Source organism: Rhipicephalus microplus, unplaced genomic scaffold (genome assembly GCF_043290135.1).
Source record: "Rhipicephalus microplus isolate Deutch F79 unplaced genomic scaffold, USDA_Rmic scaffold_19, whole genome shotgun sequence".
NCBI lineage: Eukaryota > Metazoa > Arthropoda > Arachnida > Ixodida > Ixodidae > Rhipicephalus > Rhipicephalus microplus.
In genome coordinates, this window is record NW_027464592.1 from 8,220,992 (window position 1) to 8,237,235 (window position 16,244).

The 16,244-nt window shown below is 51.1% G+C and overlaps 2 non-coding genes across 2 annotated transcripts; both read right to left on the reverse strand.

Annotated features, from left to right (window-relative positions):
* Window positions 1–6,170: 6,170 nt before the first annotated feature.
* On the reverse strand, window positions 6,171–6,241 carry TRNAN-GUU (transfer RNA asparagine (anticodon GUU)). Its single transcript has one exon. It is a non-coding gene; the product is annotated as a tRNA-Asn (tRNA).
* Window positions 6,242–7,481: 1,240 nt separating this feature from the next.
* Window positions 7,482–7,552, reverse strand: TRNAN-GUU (transfer RNA asparagine (anticodon GUU)). Its single transcript has one exon. It is a non-coding gene; the product is annotated as a tRNA-Asn (tRNA).
* Between the last annotated feature and the right edge of the window lie 8,692 nt (window positions 7,553–16,244).

Consider the following 16,244-nt stretch of genomic DNA (forward strand, 5'->3'; position numbering starts at 1 on the left):
AAAAAAAGCGACACACCGCTCCCGGGAGGGCTCGAACATCCAATCTTTTGGTTAACAGCCGAACACGCTAGCAAATTGCGTCACGGAGGTAGTCGTGCTCTACTCTCACCAACATCAGAACATTTTTGCAAAGGTATCAGCGCAAAGAAAAAAAGAGAGACACCGCTCATGGGAGGGTTGGAACCTCCAACCTTTTGGTTAACAGCCCAACGCGCTATCCAAATGCGCCACGAAGACAGTCGTGCTCCACTCTCACCACGGTCAGAACACTTCTCTAAAGATATCAGTCCAAAAAAAAAAAGCGACACACTGCTCTCGGGAGGGCTCGAACCTTCAACCTTTTGGTTAACAGCCGATCGCGCTAGCCAATTGCGCCAAGGAGATAGTCGTGCTCTACTCTCACCACTGTCAGAACATTTGTCCAAAGCTATGAGCGCAAAGAAAAAAAGAGACACACCGCTCATGGCAGGGTTTGAACCTCCAACCTTTTGGCTAACAGCCCAACGCGCTAGCCAATTGTGCCATGGAGACAGTCGTGCTCCTTTCTCACCACGCTCAGAACACTTCTCAAAAGATATCAGTGCAAAGAAAAAAAAAGCGACACACCGCTCATAGGAGGGCTCGAACCTCCAACCTTTTGGTTAACAGCCGATTGCACTAGCCATTGCAGCACAGACCCAACCGCGCTCCACTCTCACCACCGTCAGAACGTTTCTCCAAAGCTATCAGCGCAAAGAAGAAAAAACAGACACACCGCTCTCGGGAGGGCTCGAACCTCCAAATTTTTGGTTAACAGCCGAATGCGCTAGCATATTGCGTCACGGAGGTAGTCGGGCTCCCCTCTCACTACCATCAGAACAATTTTCAAAGCTATCAGCGCAAAGAAAAAAAGAGACACACCGCTCATAGGGTTTGAACCTCTAACCTTTTGGCTAACAGCCCAACGCGCTAGCCAATTGCGCGACGGAGACAGTCGTGCTCCATTCTCACCACGCTCAGAACACTTCTCAAAAGATATCAGTGCAAAGAAAAAAAAGCGACACACCGCTCATGGGAGGGCTCGAACCTCCAACCTTTTGGTTAACAGCCGATCGCGCTAGCCATTGCACCACGGACCCAACCGCGCTCCACTCTCACCACCGTCAGAACGTTTCTCCAAAGCAATCAGCGCAAAGAAAAAAAAGAGACACACCGCTCTCGGGAGGGCTCGAACCTCCAAACTTTTGGTTAACAGCCGAACGCGCTAGCCAATTGCGTCACGGATGTAGTCGGGCTCCACTCTCACCACCATCAGAACAATTTTCCAAAGGTATCAGCGCAAAGAAAAAAAAGAGACGCACCACTCTCGGGAGGGCTCGGACCTCAAAACTTTTGGTTAACAGCCGAACGCGCTAGCCAATTGCGTCACGGACGTAGTCGGGCTCCACTCTCACCACCAACAGAACTTTTTTTAAAGCTATCAGCGCAAAGAAAAAAGCGACACACTGCTCCCGGGAGGGCTTGAACCTCCAACCTTTCAGTTAACAGTTGATCGCGCTAGCCGATTCTGCCACGGAAACAGTCGTGCTCCACTCTCGCCACCGTCAGAACAATTCTCCAAAGCTATCAGCGCAAAGAAAAAAAGAGACACACCGCTCTCGGGAGGGCTCGAACCTCCAACCTTTTGGTTAACAGCCGAACGCGCTAGCCAATTGCGTCACGGAGGTAGTCGTGCTCCACTCTCACCACCATCAGAACATTTTTCCAAAGCTATCAGGGCAAAGAAAAAAAGAGACACACCACTCATGGCAGGGTTTGAACCTCCAACCTTTTGGCTAACAGCCCAACGCGCTAGCCAATTGCGCCACGGAGACAGTCGTGCTCCATTCTCACCACGCTCAGAACACTTCTCAAAACATATCAGTGCAAAAAAAAGTGACACACCGCTCATGGGAGGGCTCGAACCTCAAACCTTTTGGTTAACAGCCGATTGCGCTAGCCATTGCACCACGGACCCAACCGCGCTCCACTCTCACCACCGTCAGAACGTTTCTCCAAAGCTATCAGCGCAAAGAAAAAAAAGAGACACACCGCTCTCGGGAAGGCTCGAACCTCCAACCTTTTGGTTAACAGCCGAACGCGCTAGCCAATTGCGTCACGGAGGTAGTCGGGCTCCACTCTCACCACCATCAGAACATTTTTCCAAAGGTATCAGCGCAAAAAAAGAGACACACCGCTCTCGGGAGGGCTCGAACCTCCAACCTTTTGGTTAACAGCTGAACGCGCTAGCCAATTGCACCAAGGAGGTAGTCGTGCTCTACTCTCACCACCGTCAGAACATTTCTCCACAGCTGTCAGCGCAAAAAAAGAGACACACAGCTCTCGGGAGGGCTTGAACCTCCAGCCTTTTGGTTAACAGCTGAACGCGCTAGCCAATTGCACCAAGGAGATAGTGGTGGTCTACTCTCACAACCGTCAGAACATTTCTCCAAAGCTATCAGCGCAAAGAAAAAAAGCGACACACAGATCCCGGGACGGCTTGAACTTCCAACCTTTCAGTTAACAGTTGATCGCACTAGCCATTGCACCACGAACCCAACCAAGCTCCACTCTCACCACCGTCAGAACGTTTCTCCAAAGCTATCAGCGCAAAGAAAAAAAGCGACACACTGCTCCCAGGAGGGCTCGAACCTCCAACCTTCTGCTTAACAGCCGGTGCGCTAGCAGATTGCGCCACGGAGACAGTAGTGCTCCACTCTCACCACCGTCAGAACATTTCTCCAAAGCTATTAGCGCGAAGAAAAAAAGAGACACACCGCTCTCGGGAGGACTCGATCCTCCAACCTTTTGGTTAACAGCCGAACGCACTAGCCAATTGCGTCACGAAGGTTGTCGTGCTCCACTCTCACCACCATCGGAACATTTTTCCAAAGGTATCAGCGCAAAGAAAAAAAGAGACAAACCGCTCATGGGAGAGTTCGAACCTCCAACCTTTTGGTTAACAGCCCAAAGCGCTAGCCAATCGCGTCACGGAGGTAGTCGTGCTCCACTCTCACAACCATCAAAACATTTTTCCAAAGGTATCAGCGCAAAGAATAAAAGAGACACAGCGCTCATGGGAGGTTCGAACCTCCAACCTTTTGGTTAACAGCCCAACGCGCTAGCCAATTGCGCCACGGCGACAGTCGTGCTCCACTCTCACCACTGTCAGAACACTTCTCCAAAGATATCAGTGCAAAGAAAAAAAAGCGACACACCGCTCAAGGGAGGGCTCGAACCTCCAACCTTTTGGTTAACAGCCGAACACGCTAGCTAATTGCCTAATTGCGTCACGGAGGTTGTCGTGCTCCACTCTCACCACCATCCGAACATTTTTCCAAAGGTATCAGCGCAAAGAAAAAAGAGAGACACCGCTCATGGGAGGGTTCGAACCTCCAACCTTTTGGTTAACAGCCCAACGCGCTATCCAAATGCGCCACGAAGGCAGTCGTGCTCCACTCTCATCATGGTCAGAACACTTCTCCAAAGATATCAGTCCAAAGAAAAAAAAGCGACACACTGCTCTCGGGAGGGCTCGAACCTCCAACCTTTTGGTTAACAGCCGATCGCGCTAGCCAATTGCGCCAAGGAGATAGTCGTGCTCTACTCTCACCACCGTCAGAACATTTCTCCAAAGCTATCAGCGCAAAGAAAAAAGCGACACACTGCTCCCGGGAGGGCTTGAACCTCCAACCTTTCAGTTAACAGTTGATCGCGCTAGCCGATTCTGCCACGGAAACAGTCGTGCTCCACTCTCGCCACCGTCAGAACAATTCTCCAAAGCTATCAGCGCAAAGAAAAAAAGAGACACACCGCTCTCGGGAGGGCTCGAACCTCCAACCTTTTGGTTAACAGCCGAACGCGCTAGCCAATTGCGTCACGGAGGTAGTCGTGCTCCACTCTCACCACCATCAGAACATTTTTCCAAAGCTATCAGGGCAAAGAAAAAAAGAGACACACCACTCATGGCAGGGTTTGAACCTCCAACCTTTTGGCTAACAGCCCAACGCGCTAGCCAATTGCGCCACGGAGACAGTCGTGCTCCATTCTCACCACGCTCAGAACACTTCTCAAAACATATCAGTGCAAAAAAAGTGACACACCGCTCATGGGAGGGCTCGAACCTCAAACCTTTTGGTTAACAGCCGATTGCGCTAGCCATTGCACCACGGACCCAACCGCGCTCCACTCTCACCACCGTCAGAACGTTTCTCCAAAGCTATCAGCGCAAAGAAAAAAAAGAGACACACCGCTCTCGGGAAGGCTCGAACCTCCAACCTTTTGGTTAACAGCCGAACGCGCTAGCCAATTGCGTCACGGAGGTAGTCGGGCTCCACTCTCACCACCATCAGAACATTTTTCCAAAGGTATCAGCGCAAAAAAAGAGACACACCGCTCTCGGGAGGGCTCGAACCTCCAACCTTTTGGTTAACAGCTGAACGCGCTAGCCAATTGCACCAAGGAGGTAGTCGTGCTCTACTCTCACCACCGTCAGAACATTTCTCCACAGCTGTCAGCGCAAAAAAAGAGACACACAGCTCTCGGGAGGGCTTGAACCTCCAGCCTTTTGGTTAACAGCTGAACGCGCTAGCCAATTGCACCAAGGAGATAGTGGTGGTCTACTCTCACAACCGTCAGAACATTTCTCCAAAGCTATCAGCGCAAAGAAAAAAAGCGACACACAGATCCCGGGACGGCTTGAACTTCCAACCTTTCAGTTAACAGTTGATCGCACTAGCCATTGCACCACGAACCCAACCAAGCTCCACTCTCACCACCGTCAGAACGTTTCTCCAAAGCTATCAGCGCAAAGAAAAAAAGCGACACACTGCTCCCAGGAGGGCTCGAACCTCCAACCTTCTGCTTAACAGCCGGTGCGCTAGCAGATTGCGCCACGGAGACAGTAGTGCTCCACTCTCACCACCGTCAGAACATTTCTCCAAAGCTATTAGCGCGAAGAAAAAAAGAGACACACCGCTCTCGGGAGGACTCGATCCTCCAACCTTTTGGTTAACAGCCGAACGCACTAGCCAATTGCGTCACGAAGGTTGTCGTGCTCCACTCTCACCACCATCGGAACATCTTTCCAAAGGTATCAGCGCAAAGAAAAAAAGAGACAAACCGCTCATGGGAGAGTTCGAACCTCCAACCTTTTGGTTAACAGCCCAAAGCGCTAGCCAATTGCGTCACGGAGGTAGTCGTGCTCCACTCTCACAACCATCAAAACATTTTTCCAAAGGTATCAGCGCAAAGAATAAAAGAGACACAGCGCTCATGGGAGGTTCGAACCTCCAACCTTTTGGTTAACAGCCCAACGCGCTAGCCAATTGCGCCACGGCGACAGTCGTGCTCCACTCTCACCACTGTCAGAACACTTCTCCAAAGATATCAGTGCAAAGAAAAAAAAGCGACACACCGCTCAAGGGAGGGCTCGAACCTCCAACCTTTTGGTTAACAGCCGAACACGCTAGCTAATTGCGTCACGGAGGTTGTCGTGCTCCACTCTCACCACCATCCGAACATTTTTCCAAAGGTATCAGCGCAAAGAAAAAAGAGAGACACCGCTCATGGGAGGGTTCGAACCTCCAACCTTTTGGTTAACAGCCCAACGCGCTATCCAAATGCGCCACGAAGGCAGTCGTGCTCCACTCTCATCATGGTCAGAACACTTCTCCAAAGATATCAGTCCAAAGAAAAAAAAGCGACACACTGCTCTCGGGAGGGCTCGAACCTCCAACCTTTTGGTTAACAGCCGATCGCGCTAGCCAATTGCGCCAAGGAGATAGTCGTGCTCTACTCTCACCACCGTCAGAACATTTCTCCAAAGCTATCAGCGCAAAGAAAAAAAAGAGACACACTGCTCTCGGGAGGGCTCGAACCTCCAAACTTTTGGTTAACAGCCGAACGCGCTAGCCAATTGCGTCACGGAGGTAGTCGGGCTCCACTCTCACCACCATCAGAACATTTTTTCAAAGCTATCAGCGCAAAGAAAAAAAGAGACAAACCGCTCATGGGAGAGTTCGAACCTCCAACCTTTTGGTTAACAGCCCAACACGCTAGCCAATTGCGTCACGGAGGTAGTCGTGCTCCACTCTCACCACCATCAGAACATTTTTCCAAAGGTATCAGCGCAAAGAATAAAAGAGACACAGCGCTCATGGGAGGGTTTGAACCTCCAACCTTTTGGTTAACAGCCCAACGCGCTAGCCAATTGCGCCACGGCGACAGTCGTGCTCCACTCTCACCACTGTCAGAACACTTCTCAAAAGATATCAGTGCAAAAAAAAGTGACACACCGCTCATGGGAGGGCTCGAACCTCCAACCTTTTGGTTAACAGCCGATTGCGCTAGCCATTGCACCACGGACCCAACCGCGCTCCACTCTCACCACCGTCAGAACGTTTCTCCAAAGCTATCAGCGCAAAGAAAAAAAAAGAGACACACCGCTCTCGGGAAGGCTCGAACCTCCAACCTTTTGGTTAACAGCCGAACGCGCTAGCCAATTGCGCCACGGAGGTAGTCGGGCTCCACTCTCACCACCATCAGAACATTTTTCCAAAGGTATCAGCGCAAAAAAAGAGACACACCGCTCTCGGGAGGGCTCGAACCTCCAACCTTTTGGTTAACAGCTGAACGCGCTAGCCAATTGCACCAAGGAGGTAGTCGTGCTCTACTCTCACCACCGTCAGAACATTTCTCCACAGCTGTCAGCGCAAAAAAAAGAGACACACAGCTCTCCGGAGGGCTTGAACCTCCAGCCTTTTGGTTAACAGCTGAACGCGCTAGCCAATTGCACCAAGGAGATAGTGGTGGTCTACTCTCACAACCGTCAGAACATTTCTCCAAAGCTATCAGCGCAAAGAAAAAAAGCGACACACAGATCCCGGGACGGCTTGAACTTCCAACCTTTCAGTTAACAGTTGATCGCACTAGCCATTGCACCACGAACCCAACCAAGCTCCACTCTCACCACCGTCAGAACGTTTCTCCAAAGCTATCAGCGCAAAGAAAAAAAGCGACACACTGCTCCCAGGAGGGCTCGAACCTCCAACCTTCTGCTTAACAGCCGATGCGCTAGCAGATTGCGCCACGGAGACAGTAGTGCTCCACCTCACCACCGTCAGAACATTTCTCCAAAGCTATTAGCGCGAAGAAAAAAAGAGACACACCGCTCTCGGGAGGGCTCGAACCTCCAACCTTTTGGTTAACAGCCGAACACGCTAGCTAATTGCGTCACGAAGGTTGTCGTGCTCCACCCTCACCACCATCAGAAAATTTTTCCAAAGGTATCAGCGCAAAGAAAAAAAGAGACAAACCGCTCATGGGAGAGTTCGAACCTCCAACCTTTTGGTTAACAGCCCAACGCGCTAGCCAATTGCGTCACGGAGGTAGTCGTGCTCCACTCTCACCACCATCAGAACATTTTTCCAAAGGTATCAGCGCAAAGAATAAAAGAGACACAGCGCTCATGGGAGGGTTTGAACCTCCAACCTTTTGGTTAACAGCCCAACGCGCTAGCCAATTGCGCCACGGCGACAGTCGTGCTCCACTCTCACCACTGTCAGAACACTTCTCCAAAGATATCAGTGCAAAGAAAAAAAGCGACACACCGCTCAAGGGAGGGCTCGAACCTCCAACCTTTTGGTTAACAGTAGATCGCGCTAGCCATTGCACTGAAGACCCAACCGCGCTGCACTCTCACCACCGTCAGAACATTTCTCCAAAGCTATTAGCGCAAAGAAAAAAAAGAGACACACCGCTCTCGGGAGGGCTCGAACCTCCAACCTTTTGGTTGACAGCCGAACACGCTAGCAAATTGCGTCACGGAGGTTGTCGTGCTCCACTCTCACTACCATCAGAACACTTTTCCAAAGGTATCAGCGCAAAGAAAAAAAGAGAGACACCGCTCATGGGAGGGTTCGAACCTCCAACCTTTTGGTTAACAGCTCAACGCGCTATCCAAATGCGCCACGAAGACAGTCGTGCTCAACTCTCATCATGGTCAGAACACTTCTCCAAAGATAACAGTCCAAAGAAAAAAAAAGCGACACACTGCTCTCGGGAGGGCTCGAACCTCCAACCTTTTGGTTAACAGCCAATCGCGCTAGCCCATTGCGCCAAGGAAATAGTCGTGCTCTACTCTCACCACCGTCAGAACATTTCTCCAAAGCTATCAGCGCAAAGATAAAAAAGAGACACACTGTTTTCGGGAGGGCTCGAACCTCCAAACTTTTGGTTAACAGCCGAACGCGCTAGCCAATTGCGTCACGGAGGTAGTCGGGCTCCACTCTCACCACCATCAGAACATTTTTTCAAAGCTATCAGCGCAAAGAAAAAAATCGACGCACTGCTCCCGGGAGGGCTTGAACCTCCAACCGTTCAGTTAACAGTTGACCGCGCTAGCCGATTCTTCCACGGAAACAGTCGTGCTCTATTCTCACCACGCTCAGAACAGAACACCACGCTCTCAAAAGATATCAGTGCAAAGAAAAAAAACGACACACCGCTCATGGGAGGGCTCGAACCTCCAACCTTTTGGTTAACAGCCGATTGCGCTAGCCATTGCATCACGGGCCCAACCGCGCTTAACTCTCACCACCGTCAGAACGTTTCTCCAAAGCTATCAGCGCGAAGAAAAAAAAAGAGACACACCGCTCTCGGGAGGGCTCGAACCTCCAAACTTTTGGTTAACAGCCGAACGCGCTAGCCAATTGCGTCACGGAGACAGTCGTGCTCCACTCTCACCACGATCAGAACACTTCTCCAAAGATATCAGTGCAAAGAAAAAAAGCGACACAACGCTCAATGGATGGCTCGAACCTCCAACCTTTTGGGTAACAGCCGATCGCGCTAGCCAATTGCGCCAAGGAGATAGTCCTGTTCTACTCTCACCACCGTCAGAACATTTCTCCAAAGCTATCAGCGCATAGAGAAAAAAGAGACACACCACTCTCGGGAGAGGTCGAACCTCCAACCTGTTGGTTAACAGCTCAACGCGCTAGCCAATTGCGCCACGGAGACAGTCGTCCTCCACTCTCACCACGGTCAGAACACTTCTCCAAAGTTATCAGTGCAAAGAAAAAAAAAGCGACACACCGCTCAGGGGAGGGCTCGAACCTCCAACCTTTTGGTTAACAGCCTATCGCGCTAGCCAATCGCGCCAAGGAGTTGGTCGTGCTCCACACTCACCACGGTCAGAACACTTCTCCAAAGTTATCAGTGCAAAGAAAAAAAAGAGACACACCGCTCAGGGGAGGGCTCAAACCTCCAACCTTTTGGTTAACAGCGCAACGTGCTAGCCAATTGCGCCATGGAGACAGTCCTGCTCCACTCTCACTACGGTAAGAACACTTCTCCGAAAATATCAGTGCAAAGAAAAAAAAGCGACACACCGCTCATGGGAGGTCTCGAACCTCCAACCTTTTGCTTAACAGCCGACGCACTAGCAGATGGCGCCACGGAGACAGTCGTGCTCCACTCTCATCACCGTCAGAACCTTTCTCAATAGCTGTCAGCTCAAAGAAAAAAGCGAAACGCCGCTCCCAAGAGGGCTCAAACCTCCCACCTTTCGGTAAACAGCCGATCGCGCAAGCCAAATGCGCCCCGTAGACAGTCGTGCTCTACTCTCACCACAGTGAGAACATTTCTCCACAGCTGTCACCGCAAAGAAAAAAGAGACACACCACTCTCGGGAGGGCTCGAACCTCCAACCTTTTGGTTAACAGCTGAACGCGCTAGCCAATTGCACCAAGGAGGTAGTCGCGCTCTACTCTCACCACCGTCAGAAAATTTCTCCAAAGCTATCAGCGCAAAGAAATAAAGTGACACACTGCTCCCGGGAGGGCTTGAACCACCAACCTTTCAGTTAACAGTTAATCGCGCTAGTCGATTCTGCCACGGAAATAGTCGCGCTCCACTCTCACCACCATCAGCACATTTTTCCAAAGGTATCAGTGCAAAGAAAAAAAGCGACACACCGCTCATGGGAGGCCTCGAACCTCCAACCTTTTGGTTATCAGCCGATCGCGCTAGCCATTGCACCACGGACCCAACCGCGCCCCACTCTCACCACCGTCAGAACGTTTCTCCAAAGCTATCAGCGCAAAGAAAAAAAAAGAGACACAACGCTCTAAGGAGGGCTCGAACCTCCAAACTTTTGTTTACCAGCCCAACGCGCTATCCAAATGCGCCACGAAGGCAGTCGTGCTCCACTCTTATCATGGTCAGAACACTTCTCCAAAGATATCAGTCCAAAGAAAAAAAAGCGACACACTGCTCTCGGGAGGGCTCGAACCTCCAACCTTTTGGTTACCAGCCGATCGCGCTAGCCAATTGCGCCAAGGAGATAGTCGTGCTCTACTCTCACCACCGTCAGAACATTTCTCCAAAGCTATCAGCGCAAAGAAAAAAAAAGAGACACACTGCTCTCGGGAGGGCTCGAACCTCCAAACTTTTGGTTAACAGCCGAACGCGCTAGCCAATTGCGTCACGGAGGTAGTCGGGCTCCACTCTCACCACCATCAGAACATTTTTTCAAAGCTATCAGCGCAAAGAAAAAAAGCGACACACTGCTCCCGGGAGGGCTTGAACCTCCAACCGTTCAGTTAACAGCTAATCGCGCTAGTCGATTCTGCCACGGAAATAGTCGCGCTCCTCTCTCACCACCATCAGCACATTTTTCCAAAGGTATCAGTGCAAAGAAAAAAAGCGACACACCGCTCATGGGAGGGCTCGAACCTCCAACCTTTTGGTTAACAGCCGATCGCGCTAGCCATTGCACCACGGGCCCAACCGCGCCCCACTCTCACCACCGTCAGAACGTTTCTCCAAAGCTATCAGCGCAAAGAAAAAAAAAGAGACACACCGCTCTCGGGAGGGCTCGAACCTCCAAACTTTTGATTAACAGCCGAACGCGCTAGCCAATTGCGTCACGGAGGTAGTCGTGCTCCACTCTCACCACCATCAGAACATTTTTTCAAAGCTATCAGCGCATAGAGAAAAAAGAGACACACCACTCTCGGGAGGGCTCGACCCTCCAACCTTTTGGTTAACAGCCGAACACGCTAGCCAATTGCGCCACGGAGACAGTCAAGCTCCACTCTCACCACCATCAGAACAATTTTCTAAAGGTATCAGCGCAAAGAAAAAAAGAGACACACCGCACATGGGAGGCTTCGAACCTCCAACCTGTTGGTTAACGGCCCAACGCGCTAGCCAATTGCGCCACGGAGAGAGTCGTGCTCCACACTCACCACGGTCAGAACACTTCTCCAAAGTTATCAGTGCAAAGAAAAAAAAGCGACACACCGCTCAGGGGAGGGCTCGAACCTCCAACCTTTTGGTTAACAGCCTATCACGCTAGCCAATTGCGCCAAGGAGTTGGTCGTGCTCCACTCTCCCCACCATCAGAACATTATTTCAAAGGTATCAGCGCAAAAAAAGAGACACACCGCTCATGGGAGGGTTTGAACCTCCAACCTTTTGGTTAACAGCGCAACGTGCTGGCCAATTGCGCCACGGAGACAGTCCTGCTCCACTCTCACTACGGTAAGAACACTTCTCCGAAAATATCAGTGCAAAGAAAAAAAGCGACACACCGCTCATGGGAGGTCTCGAACCTCTAACCTTTTGCTTAACAGCCGACGCACTAGCAGATGGCGCCACGGAGACAGTCGTGCTCCACTCTCATCACCGTCAGAACCTTTCTCAATAGCTGTCAGCGCAAGGAAAAAAGCGAACGCCGCTCCCGGGAGGGCTCCAACCTCCAACCTTTCGGTAAACAGCCGATCGCGCTATCCAAATGCGCCACGAAGACAGTCGTGCTCCACTCTCACCATGGTCAGAACACTTCTCCAAAGATATCAGTCCAAAGAAAAAAAAGCGACACACTGCTCTCGGGAGGACTCGAACCTCCAACCTTTTGGTTAACAGCCGATCGCGCTAGCCAATTGCGCCAAGGAGATAGTCGTGCTCTACTCTCACCACCGTCAGAACATTTCTCCAAAGCTATCAGCGCAAAGAAAAAAAAGAGACACACTGCTCTCGGGAGGGCTCGAACCTCCAAACTTTTGGGTAACAGCCGAACGCGCTAGCCAATTGCGTCACGGAGCTAGTCGGGCTCCACTCTCACGACCATCAGAACATTTTTTCAAAGCTATCAGCGCAAAGAAAAAAAGCGACACACTGCTCCCAGGAGGGCTTGAACCTCCAACCGTTCAGTTAGCAGTTGACCGCGCTAGCCGATTCTTCCACGGAAACAGTCGTGCTCTATTCTCACCACGCTCAGAACACTTCTCAAAAGATATCAGTGCAACGAAAAAAAAGCGACACACCGCTCATGGGAGGGCTCGAACCTCAAACCTTTTGGTTCACAGCCGAACGCGCTAGCCAATTGCGTCACGGAGGTAGTCAGGCTCCACTTTTACCACCATCAGAACATTTTTCCAAAGGTATCAGTGCAAAGAAAAAAAGAGCCACACCGCTCATGGGAGTGTTCGAACCTCCAACCTTTTGGTTACCAGCGCGACGCGCTAGCCAAATGCGCCACAGAGACAGTCGTGCTCCACTCTCACCACGGTCAGAACACTTCTCCAAAGATATCAGTGCAAAGAAAAAAAGCGACACACCGCTCATGGGAGGGCTCGAACCTCCAACCTTTTGGGTAACAGCCGATCGCGCTAGCCAATTGCGCCAAGGAGATAGTCCTGTTCTACTCTCACCACCGTCAGAACATTTCTCCAAAGCTATCAGCGCATAGAGAAAAAAGAGACACACCACTCTCGGGAGGGCTCGAGCCTCCAACCTTTTGGCTAACAGCCGAATGCGCTAGCCAATTGCGACACTGAGACAGTCAAGCTCCACTCTCACCACCATCAGAACAATTTTCTAAAGGTATCAGCGCAAAGAAAAAAAGAGACACACCGCACATGGCAGGGTTCGAACCTCCAACCTGTTGGTTAACAGCCCAACGCGCTAGCCAATTGCTCCACGGAGACAGTCGTGCTCCACACTCACCACGGTCAGAACACTTCTCCAAAGTTATCAGTGCAAAGAAAAAAAAGAGACACACCGCTCAGGGGAGGGCTCAAACCTCCAACCTTTTGGTTAACAGCGCAACGTGCTAGCCAATTGCGCCACGGAGACAGTCCTGCTCCACTCTCACTACGGTAAGAACACTTCTCCGAAAATATCAGTGCAAAGAAAAAAAAGCGACAAACCGCTCATGGGAGGTCTCGAACCTCCAACCTTTTGCTTAACAGCCGACGCTCTAGCAGATGGCGCCACGGAGACAGTCGTGCTCCACTCTCATCACCGTCAGAACCTTTCTCAATAGCTGTCAGCGCAAAGAAAAAAGCGAAACGCCGCTCCCAAGAGGGCTCAAACCTCCCACCTTTCGGTAAACAGCCGATCGCGCTAGCCAAATGCGCCACGTAGGCAGTCGTGCTCTACTCTCACCACAGTGAGAACATTTCTCCACAGCTGTCACCGCAAAGAAAAAAGAGACACACCACCTTCGGGAGGGCTCGAACCTCCAACCTTTTGGTTAACAGCTGAACGCGCTAGCCAATTGCACCAAGGAGGTAGTCGTGCTCTACTCTCACCACCGTCAGAAAATTTCTCCAAAGCTATCAGCGCAAAGAAATAAAGTGACACACTGCTCCCGGGAGGGCTTGAACCACCAACCTTTCAGTTAACAGTTAATCGCGCTAGTCGATTCTGCCACGAAAATAGTCGCGCTCCACTCTCACCACCATCAGCACATTTTTCCAAAGGTATCAGTGCAAAGAAAAAAAGCGACACACCGCTCATGGGAGGCCTCGAACCTCCAACCTTTTGGTTATCAGCCGATCGCGCTAGCAGATGGCGCCACGGAGACAGTCGTGCTCCACTCTCATCACCGTCAGAACCTTTCTCAATAGCTGTCAGCGCAAGGAAAAAAGCGAACGCCGCTCCCGGGAGGGCTCCAACCTCCAACCTTTCGGTAAACAGCCGATCGCGCTATCCAAATGCGCCACGAAGACAGTCGTGCTCCACTCTCACCATGGTCAGAACACTTCTCCAAAGATATCAGTCCAAAGAAAAAAAAGCGACACACTGCTCTCGGGAGGACTCGAACCTCCAACCTTTTGGTTAACAGCCGATCGCGCTAGCCAATTGCGCCAAGGAGATAGTCGTGCTCTACTCTCACCACCGTCAGAACATTTCTCCAAAGCTATCAGCGCAAAGAAAAAAAAGAGACACACTGCTCTCGGGAGGGCTCGAACCTCCAAACTTTTGGTTAACAGCCGAACGCGCTAGCCAATTGCGTCACGGAGCTAGTCGGGCTCCACTCTCACTACCATCAGAACATTTTTTCAAAGCTATCAGCGCAAAGAAAAAAAGCGACACACTGCTCCCAGGAGGGCTTGAACCTCCAACCGTTCAGTTAGCAGTTGACCGCGCTAGCCGATTCTTCCACGGAAACAGTCGTGCTCTATTCTCACCACGCTCAGAACACTTCTCAAAAGATATCAGTGCAAAGAAAAAAAAGCGACACACCGCTCATGGGAGGGCTCGAACCTCCAACCTTTTGGTTCACAGCCGAACGCGCTAGCCAATTGCGTCACGGAGGTAGTCAGGCTCCACTTTTACCACCATCAGAACATTTTTCCAAAGGTATCAGTGCAAAGAAAAAAAGAGCCACACCGCTCATGGGAGTGTTCGAACCTCCAACCTTTTGGTTACCAGCGCGACGCGCTAGCCAAATGCGCCACAGAGACAGTCGTGCTCCACTCTCACCACGGTCAGAACACTTCTCCAAAGATATCAGTGCAAAGAAAAAAAGCGACACACCGCTCATGGGAGGGCTCGAACCTCCAACCTTTTGGGTAACAGCCGATCGCGCTAGCCAATTGCGCCAAGGAGATAGTCCTGTTCTACTCTCACCACCGTCAGAACATTTCTCCAAAGCTATCAGCGCATAGAGAAAAAAGAGACACACCACTCTCGGGAGGGCTCGAGCCTCCAACCTTTTGGCTAACAGCCGAACGCGCTAGCCGATTGCGACACTGAGACAGTCAAGCTCCACTCTCACCACCATCAGAACAATTTTCTAAAGGTATCAGCGCAAAGAAAAAAAGAGACACACCACTCAGGGGAGGGCTCGAACCTCCAACCTTTTGGTTAACAGCCTATCGCGCTAGCCAATCGCGCCAAGGAGTTGGTCGTGCTCCACTCTCACCACCATCAGAACATTATTTCAAAGGTATCAGCGCAAAAAAAAGAGACACACCGCTCATGGGAGGGTTTGAACCTCCAACCTTTTGGTTAACAGCGCAACGTGCTAGCCAATTGCGCCACGGAGACAGTCCTGCTCCACTCTCACTACGGTAAGAACACTTCTCCGAAAATATCAGTGCAAAGAAAAAAAAGCGACACACCGCTCATGGGAGGTCTCGAGCCTCCAACCTTTTGCTTAACAGCCGACGCACTAGCAGATGGCGCCACGGAGACAGTCGTGCTCCACTCTCATCACCATCAGAACCTTTCTCAATAGCTGTCAGCGCAAAGAAAAAAGCGAAACGCCGCTCCCAAGAGGGCTCAAACCTCCCACTTTTCGGTAAACAGCCGATCGCGCTAGCCAAATGCGCCACGTAGACAGTCGTGCTCTACTCTCAATACAGTGAGAACATTTCTCCACAGCTGTCACCGCCAAGAAAAAAGAGACACACCACTGTCGGGAGGGCTCGAACCTCCAACCTTTTGGTTAACAGCTGAATGCGCTAGCCAATTGCACCAAAGAGGTAGTCGTGCTCTACACTCACCACCGTCAGAAAATTTCTCCAAAGCTATCAGCGCAAAGAAATAAAGTGACACACTGCTCCCGGGAGGGCTTGAACCACCAACCTTTCAGTTAACAGCTAATCGCGCTAGTCGATTCTGCCACGGAAATAGTCGCGCTCCCTTCTCACCACCATCAGCACATTTTTCAAAAGGTATCAGTGCAAAGAAAAAAAGCGACACACCGCTCATGGGAGGCCTCGAACCTCCAACCTTTTGGTTAACAGCCGATCGCGCTAGCCATTGCACCACGGACCCAACCGCGCCCCACTTTCACCACCGTCAGTACGTTTCTCCAAAGCTATCAGCGCAAAGAAAAAAAAAGAGACACACCGCTCTCCTGAGGGCTCGAACCTCCAAACTTTTGATTAACAGCCGAACGCGCTAGCCAATTGCGTCACGGAGGT